This window comes from Pinus tabuliformis, chromosome Q (genome assembly GCF_031772625.1).
Source record: "Pinus tabuliformis cultivar Carrire ecotype Pingquan chromosome Q, CPIR1, whole genome shotgun sequence".
Taxonomy (NCBI): domain Eukaryota; kingdom Viridiplantae; phylum Streptophyta; class Pinopsida; order Pinales; family Pinaceae; genus Pinus; species Pinus tabuliformis.
In genome coordinates this window covers 554,002,006-554,011,736 of record NC_142296.1, presented here as the reverse complement: position 1 = coordinate 554,011,736, position 9,731 = coordinate 554,002,006, and the positions used below count along the sequence as shown (strand labels likewise).

General features: G+C 40.8%; 2 pseudogenes; both read left to right on the top strand.

Moving 5' to 3' along the window:
* The first annotated feature begins 1,782 nt into the window (after positions 1–1,782).
* Positions 1,783–4,544, top strand: LOC149220647 (ABC transporter G family member 35 pseudogene; annotated as a pseudogene).
* Positions 4,545–6,804: 2,260 nt separating this feature from the next.
* LOC149220646 (pleiotropic drug resistance protein 3 pseudogene) lies at positions 6,805–9,400 on the top strand (annotated as a pseudogene).
* The last annotated feature ends 331 nt before the right edge of the window (positions 9,401–9,731 follow it).

Below are 9,731 nucleotides of genomic sequence, written 5' to 3'. Positions count from 1 at the left end.
ATAGATTAGTCCTTTCCTGCTTTCATTTCAATTCTGCATTTTCATTTCAGCAAGATAGATTTTAGTTAGTTGCAGTTCAATCTATTTCAGTTTTGTAGGTACAAGAAAAAAAAAAAAACAAAAATAAACCAAAAATATTTCATTTCATGCCTCGTAGGAACAGAGACAATACAAGAAAATTCTTACCCAACACCCCCACCACATCACTGAGTCACCTTTCTCTCTTCTTCGGTGGCAGTGATCCAGAAGAACCTGTAGGTGAATCTCCAGAGATATACAAAGATCCTATAACAGAAGAAGAGCAAGAAAACGTTCCTCCTGAGACCATGGCTGAACACAGGAACAGTATAGGGAATGAGGAGAGAATAGAAGGTGCCTTTCCCATCCGAGAGACAAATGGGGAAATAAAAATGAAAGACATAAGTCCCTCAGCCTTACCTCACTTACATGGATTGACCACTGAAGACCCTGATACCTTCTTGTTTGAGTTTGTTGTCCTTTGTCGAACTTATGACTATGCAGAAGACGAGCAAAAGTTGAAACTCTTTCCCTCTACCCTCAAGGATGCAGCACTACATTGGTTCATGGGGTTACCTGGAAACAATATCACAACTTGAGCTCAGATGCAGCAAGCCTTTAACAACAAATACCGGGATTACTGTAGGTTAAAGGAGACGAAGGGATAAATCTTTCGAATGACCATGGGAGGTGACGAGTCTTTGGAAGACTATGAAGAAAGGTTCCAACTCAGTTATAAAAGGGCCAAGTGCACACTCGACCCCGAATATCTGAAGCTGGTTCTGCTCCGAGGAGTCCCTGAAGACCTTCTAGATACCCTCCATTTGCTAGCTAGAGGAGACATCTACCAACTACCTTATGATGACATAAAGACTGTGTTTAGAAGCCATTCTAGGGAATCCCAAAATAGAGGTAGGGGGAATCCACTTTCAGCTAGTGCCACCTTCTCCAAACATGAGTTTACAAATCAGATGGAAGACCTTAAAAGTGAGGTGAGACAGACCATTGCCATGCAACTGGATACTTTCCGAATCCAATAGAAGAAAGAGGAAGCTGAGAGGGCTTTGGCCATATTTTTTCCCTGATGCACAAGGAAGCATCCTAAGAACGAGTGTCCATTGCACTCAGTAGAGGTATGTTTCGTTTGTGAGAAAGACCACCCTACAAACCAGTGCCCAACCTTACGCAGACTTAAAGCTGTGTACCAAGGGGCTGAAGGAGCCACTGAACCACTCTACTTCCTCAACCAAAGGAGGCCACATGGATCCAGACCTTACCAGCAGGGATGCAAGGAACATCCTAAACTTATTACAACCCCAACCAATCCACTCACATACCTTCTTGGGGTCCCCTTGCTCATCCTTCCTGGTTCGCACCCCCTCCTTGGTCATATCCATCTCAATACCATACTCAACCTGCTTCTCATTTGTTTCATTCTCATGTTCAGTCGCAACCTCGCTGGAATGCACCGCAACAGGGGTGTAGGCTCCAGTACAACTCTCCTCCCACCATTTTTCCTCCACCACCTGCTCAACCACAACCATTACCTCCTACTCCTCCAAGACAACCCCAGATGCCTGCTTAATTGAACCCAAACCCCAATAACAGACAGGCCCTGCAGGTATATACTGGAGAGACAACATGCCCTTCCTACGCTGTGGAGATTCAGGAGATAAACCTACAATCTAGGAAGGTCCTCCCAGATAGCCAACCTCCTCCTAAGGAGGATGAAGCAGAGGAATAGGAAAGTGAACCCAAAGTGTTATGAAACCTGTTAGACTCTGTCTTGTCAGTCAATTGATTCTTCTTCAAAACCCTGTTTTGAAGAAGAAATCATCAAGTTTGTTTGATGATGTGGTTTGGGATGGATTTGAGGAAACTGATGACCATATTGTGCCTGCTCCTGAAGATGCACAAGAAGGTACTTGGATGGTGAAAGGTGATTATAGGAAAAAGTCTCTCAATGTTCTATCTAAAAGTACAGAACAAAAGCCTGTAGGGAATAAAAATGCTTTGCACAGGGAAAAGGAGGATGTTATGGCATGTGTAAATGGCAAGGAGGAACCATCGACTCAGTTGCTGGATATGGATCCATGGTGTGATGAACGAGAAAAACAAGCAGGCATCCTTCCAGAGGCAGATTTTGACACATTTGTAAAAGCAACTTCAATTGAAGGTTTGAGAGGAAACCTTCAAGTAGACTATATTTTAAAGATTCTGGGCTTGGATGTTTGCGGAGACACGATAATTGGTGATGCCATGCAAAGAGGAATTTCTGGTGGGCAGAAGAAGAGAGTGACAACAAGTGAAATGGTTGTAAGTCCAGTAAAGACGTTGTTTATGGATGACATTTCAACGGGTTTAGATAGCTCAACTACCTTTCAGATTGTGAAGTGTTTCCTGCAATTTGCACATATAATGGAGGGGACAATTTTGATGTCACTTCTTCAGCCTGCACCTGAGACATTTGACCTCTTTGATGACGTTATTTTATTGTCAGAAGGGAAAATAGTATATCAAGGGCCTAAGGAACATGCACTTGAATTTTTTGGGAGATGTGGTTTCAGGTGTCCAGAACGAAAAGCTATTGTAGATTTTTTGCAGGAGGTTATATCCTAGAAGGACAAAGAACAATACTGGACTAATGATACTGAAAGGCCTTATCAATATGTTTATGTAAATCAGTTTGTAGAGAAATTCCAAGAGTTTTACATGGGAAAAGAACTTGTCGATGAGCTTTCAACGCCTTATGATAAGTCTGCAAGTCATAAAGCTACACTATCCTACATTAGATATTCGAAATGCAAGTTTGAGCTATTAAAAGCATGTTCTGGTCATGAATGGATACTTATGAAACGAAACTCTTGCCTCTATATCTTCATGTTTGTACAGATGGTTTTGGTGGCCTGCATTACAATGTCAGTTTTCATCCAGACAAGAATGAAAATCGACATGGAGCACGGAAATTACTACTTGAGTGCTATGTTCTTCTCACTTATTATCATTATGTTCAATGGCTATGCCGGAGATAACGATGACTATGGCTCGACTGCCCGTATTTTTCAAACAAAGAGACCTTTTGTTGTACCCAGAATGGACATACACTATTCCAACAGTTGTCCTGAAAATTCCTGTGTCGTTGATCGAGTCTTTTGCTTGGACTGCCATTACATATTATGTCACTGGATTTGCCCCTGAAGTGAGCAGGTTTTTTGGGCAATTTCTGGCTCTCTTTTGTCTGCATCAGTTATCATCATCATTATTTCACCTTATAGCTAGGATTTTCCAGACGATGGTCATATCTAACAGTGGAGGCTCATTTTGTCTATTGATTATCTTCGTACTTAGTGGATTTATTATTCCACGAAGTTCAGTTCCCAAATGGTGGCTATGGGGTTACTGGATCTCGCCATTAGCCTATGCAGAGACAACAATCACAGTCAATGAATTTCTTGCTCCCCGCTGGGAAACGCCGTTCTCTTCAAACATGACTATTGGGCAATTTGTTCTTCAGAGTCATGGCCTCTTTGGGAAAGCTCATTTCTATTGGGTTAGGGTGGGTGCTATGGTTGGATTTACATTCTCCGCAGCTGATGAACAAGGACTAAACCATGCATTGGATCATGCTATTAGTTACTATAGAAAAAAGCCAAATTGGTGGCTAGAACTTGTTAAGAAAGCAATGACAATAGATTTTAGCTGGGATTCTTCTGCTACTCAGTATGAAGAGCTTTATGAACAGGCTCTGGCAAGAGCAGGAGCCCAATAAGCCCGCATTTCTAGCTCCACTCGACAATCTGCTTCAAATTCATTTATGTTTTGATAATATAACAATTTGAAGAAAACAAACATGGTTGGATGATCCACTTATGTGGGGGTTTAAGGGTTCTCCTATTACGAACTGGAAGCAAGCTCGTTGGACTCTCACAACAGAGGACATTTGTTTCAAAAATCCTTTCTTTACATACTTCTTTCGACTTGGCAAATGCATCCCTATTACAAGTGGTGCTGCCATTTACCAGACACATATGAATGAGGCTCTTGATCTCATTAATAAAGGAGAATGGGCAAGGTATCACAAGATGGTGAGCCTATACGAAGGTTAAAGTGGGGAACTGCAAGCCTTATTGTGCGTGCTTCTGTTACACCAATTGTTCTTCCTATTGTACACAGTGGGTTTGAACAGGTAATGCCGGAGAAGCACTGGTTCGAAAGAAGGCCACTTCTTCCTCTTTGTCTAAAAAAAAAACATTAATATTGTTGTCGGCGAACCTATGGAGTTTGATATTTCCACACTTCAGCAGAGAGCTGAGTCTGTGTCGAGAGTTCTTAGAGCATCCGGGGATGAATGCAATGAAGGAAACAAGGGCCATCTCGACAGCTCTGGATGGCCAACAGGATTGTGTAAAGGATTAGATGAAATCGCGCAGAAATGGCTTTTCATACATATCTCGGATCACATTCGAAATGCCATGCAGAAGCTGTGCGGAAAAGCCATGTCTCTTAGTAAAAACGACCATAAATAATTTACACCTCATGTAGCTGGGCATTGACCTGTAGTGATTTTCTCCTATCAAAATGTGCTTCAAGGATCTGCTTAAAGGGTGTGGTATATGGCCCAAGAGCGCTATTCAAACGCAGCCAAAATACTTTAAATTGGAATGAAGATATACATCACAGCCGAAGATATAGCATTCGATTTCTATTTCAAGACCTCAGTTAATAAGTCAAAAAGATCTGTGCTCCAGTTTATTAGCCATCAGAGGATTTCAAGGGGAACGAGGATTTCAAGGGGAACGATCTTCTGTTTCAGGAAAAATAAATGATTCTATCTTTTTTGTAACTACAGGTGAAACAGCACCCCTGTTTTGGGGGTCGATCTGTTGTTTTTTTTAGAATAGTTTATTTAATGTATAAAAATAATCATTTGTGGAGGAGTGTGAAGAGAGTGAGAAGAGAGTTCTGAGGGCTGGTGGAGAACAAAGTGCTTCTATTGTACAGATTTTGACAGAGATTTTAATTAAAAAATGCAGCTCTGACCCGTGAGATTCCTGTGGTATGAGATTTAACATTTGTGTGCTCCTTTGTTTTATGTAAAGCCTGTTATGTGTTCATTTCATTTCATGATCATTTCCAATTGAACAAATGAAGTGTTAAGGTAGAATTCATAATTCATATGCTCTACCTTTAAGTTTGTTCATATTTAATGTTTTCCTCTGTTTGACAGGGATTCATCTTCTATGCCCTTGTCAGCTCCTCAGCAGTCTTGCCATTCCATTTAATCTCAACTTGATGTTAAAATTTCTTGTCTACCTTGCCTCAGGAGATAATCTGTGTTTTTAATTACATTTCTCTGTTTAAGCTGTTTCTTTGCCCCATGCAGCCCAGAAAAACCCCATCATTTTATTAAAAACCCCTTTTTTATCAATTTTCTAGCCTAAAATCTGTTTCTTTTAGAGTCATCTCAGCCCCTTTTAGAAAACTTTTTGCTGAGATAGACCTGGAGAGAGCCCTCTCCTGCCCCGTAGGGCTAGCTATGAGGCTAAGTGGTTTGATGTTGCCTTGGATTTTGCCTTCTTCAGCCTGAGGCCAGATTCGAGCGCTAACATATTGGCGACCATACTGGGGAGAACATTCGACTTGTTGATTGTCTTGTCCCAGTACATGAAATCAAATTGCAGATCTGATGCTGATGGTGGACAACAGTCAGACACATATGTAGGCTGAACCATTCACCTGGCGACTCCAATTCGATCCAGACATTCCAACACTTGTTGATCCATTCATGCAATGGTAGGGTATGTGGCAAACCCTACCATGTGTGAAGCTGTAGAAGAAATAAGAAAGGAGTTAGCAGATACTGAATTTGATGAAGATGTTTTCAGTGCCTTGCTTCATTGGTTGAAATCTCCAAAGTTCCCTTGGTTCAAAACTAAATTTTGTGAGTTAATTGTTGAAAGAATCGAAAAGGAGATTCAAGATATAGATGAGCAGATCCAGTCATATGATTTCCAAGACCCTAAAAAGTTCTTGGAAATCCTTCTTCCTTCGCAACAAGAAATCATAGAATTGCCTACAGATGTTTACATTCACAGTGTGCAGCTGGAAGTATGTATTGCAGAGTTGGGGCAGCCAACAGAGTCTGGCTTCCGCGATCCAATGGAAACTTACATGGATACGTTTTTTAGTTTGATTGATAGATCAGGCTGTCTTGTACGTGACCAGGCTCATTACGTGTATGAAGGGCTGCCAGCAATTATATCTGTGTCCTGGTGGAAACATTTTTAGGCGGCATCATTTTCAGGTTTACTTGAATGTTTAATCTGGCATTTCAGTATTACCTGATCTACTGCTTTTACAACAAATTAGGGTAGATTTTGTAAATAAATAAGCAGCCAACAGGTAGCATTTTGTTCCAGTTTTATTACAGTTCTAGTTTGAAGTTTGCCGAGTCAGTGTTTCAATCAATTCAGTCAGTTTTCAGTTAATAAGTTGAGTCTTCAATTGTGTTGATTTGTTGAAATAATGGACTCCATTGCCCAATGGATGGAGGCACTGTCTACGCTCCCAAAGCTCTGCGGTTCTTGGCACCTCCAAAAAGCGGCAGCTGCCATCCCTAGTGGAGCCGATGTTAGACTCCGTCTTGTCAGTCAATTGATTCTTCTTCAAAACCCTGTTTTGAAGAAGAAATCTTCAAGTTTGTTTGATGATGTGGTTTGGGATGGATTTGAGGAAACTGATGACCATATTGTGCCTGCTCCTGAAGACGCACAAGAAGGTACTTGGATGGTGAAAGGTGATTATAGGAAAAAGTCTCTCAATGTTCTATCTAAAAGTACAGAACAAAAGCCTGTAGGGAATAAAAATGCTTTGCACAGGGAAAAGGAGGATGTTATGACATGTGTAAATGGCAAGGAGGAACCATCGACTCAGTTGCTGGATATGGATCCATGGTGTGATGAACGAGAAAAACAAGCAGGCATCCTTCCAGAGGCAGATTTTGACACATTTGTAAAAGCAACTTCAATTGAATGTTTGAGAGGAAACCTTCAAGTAGACTATATTTTAAAGATTCTGGGCTTGGATGTTAGCGGAGACATGAGAATTGGTGATGCCATGCAAAGAGGAATTTCTGGTGGGCAGAAGAAGAGAGTGACGACAGGTGAAATGGCTGTAAGTCCAGTAAAGACGCTGTTTATGGATGACATTTCAACGGGTTTAGATAGCTCAACTACCTTTCAGATTGTGAAGTGTTTCCAACAATTTGCACATATAATGGAGGGGACAATTCTGATGTCACTTCTTCAGCCTGCACCTGAGACATTTGACCTCTTTGATGACGTTATTTTATTGTCAGAAGGGAAAATAGTATATAAAGGGCCTAAGGAACATGCACTTGAATTTTTTGGGAGATGTGGTTTCAGGTGTCTAGAACGAAAAGCTATTGCAGATTTTTTGCAGGAGGTTATATCCCAGAAGGACCAAGAACAATACTAGACTAATGATACTAAAAGGCCTTATCAATATGTTTTTGTGAAACAGTTTGCAGAGAAATTCAAAGAGTTTTACATAGGAAGAGAAATTGTCGATGATTTTTCAATGCCTTATGATAAGTCTGCAAGTCATAAAGCTGCACTATCCTACATTAGATATTCGAAAAGCAAGTTTGAGCTATTAAAAGCATGTTTTGGTCGTGAATGGCTACTTATGAAACGGAACTCTTTCCTCTATATCTTCATGTTTGTACAGATGGTTTTGGTGGCCTGCATTACAATGTCAGTTTTCATCCGGACAAGAATGAAAATCGACATGGTGCATGGAAATTACTACTTGAGTGCTCTATTCTTCTCACTTATTATCATTATGTTCAATGGCTATGCGGGAGATAATGATGACTATGGCTCGACTGCCCATATTTTTCAAACAGAGAGACCTTTTGTTGTACCCAGCATGGACATACACTATTCCAACAGTTGTCCTGAAAATTCCTGTGTCGTTGATCGAGTCTTTTGCTTGGACTGCCATTACATATTATGTCACTGGATTTGCCCCTGAAGTGAGCAAGTTTTTTGGGCAATTTCTGGCTCTCTTTTGTCTGCATCAGTTATCATCATCATTATTTCGCCTTATCGCTGGGATTTGCCGGACGATGGTCATATCTAACAGTGGAGGCTCGTTTTGTCTATTGATTATCTTCGTACTTAGTGGATTTATTATTCCACAAAGTTCAGTTCCAAAATGGTGGCTATGGGGTTACTGGATCTCGCCATTAGCCTATGCAGAGACAACAATCACAGTTAATGAATTTCTTGCTCCCCGCTGGGAAAAGCCGTTCTCTTCAAACATGACTATTGGGAAATTTGTTCTTCAGAGTCATGGCCTCTTTGGGAAAGCTCATTTCTATTGGGTTAGTGTGGGTGCTATGGTTGGATTTACATTCTCCGCAGCTAATGAACAAGTACTAAACCATGCATTGGATCGTGCTATTACTTACTATAGAAAAAAGCCAAATTGGTGGCTAGAACTTGTTAAGAAAGCGATGACAATAGATTTTAGCTGGGATTCTTCTGCTACTCAGTATGAAGAGCTTTATGAACAGACTCTGGCAAGAGCAGGAGCCCAACAAGCCCGCATTTCTAGCTCCACTCGACAATCTGCTTCAAATTCATTTATGTTTTGATAATATAACAATTTGAAGAAAACAAACATGGTTGGATGATCCACTTATGTGGGGGTTTAAGGGTTCTCCTATTACGAACTGGAAGCAAGCTCGTTGGACTCTCACAGCAGAGGACATTTGTTTCACAAATCCTTTCTTTACATACTTCTTTCGACTTGGCAAATGCATCCCTATTACAAGTGGTGTTGGCATTTACCAGACACATATGAATGAGGCTCTTGATCTCATTAATAAAGGAGAATGGGCAAGGTATCATAAGATGGTGAGCCTATACAAAGGTTAAAGTGGGGAACTGCAAGCCTTATTGTGCGTGCTTCTGTTACACCAATTGTTCTTCCTATTGTACACAGTGGGTTTGAACAGGTAATGCCGGAGAAGTACTGGTTCGGAAGAAGGCCACTTCTTCCTCTTTGTCTAAAAAAAAACATTAATATTGTTGTCGGCGAACCTATGGAGTTTGATATTTCCACACTTCAGCAGAGAGCTGAGTCTGTGTCGAGAGTTCTTAGAGAATCCGGGGATGAATCCAATGAAGGAAACAAGGGCCATCTTGACAGCTCTGGATGGCCAACAGGATTGTGTAAATGATTAGATGAAATCGCGCAGAAATGGCTTTCCATACATATCTCGGATCACATTCGAAATGCCATGCAGAAGCTGTGCGCAAAAGCCAAGTCTCTTAGTAAAAACGACCATAAATAATTTACACCTCCTGTAGCTGGGCATTGACCTGTAGTGATTTTCTCCTATCAAAATGTGCTTCAAGGATCTGCTTAAAGGGTGTGGTATATGGCCCAAGAGCGCTATTCAAATGGAGCCAAAATACTTTAAATTGAAACGAAGATATACATGACAGCCGAAGATATAGCATTCGATTTCTATTTCAAGACCTCAATTAATTAGTCAAAAAGATCTGCGCTCCAGTTTATTAGCCATCAGAGGATTTCAAGGGGAATGATATTCTGTTTCAGGAAAAAGAAATGATTCTATCTTTTTTGTAACTGCAGGTGAAACAGTGCCCCTGTTTTGGGGG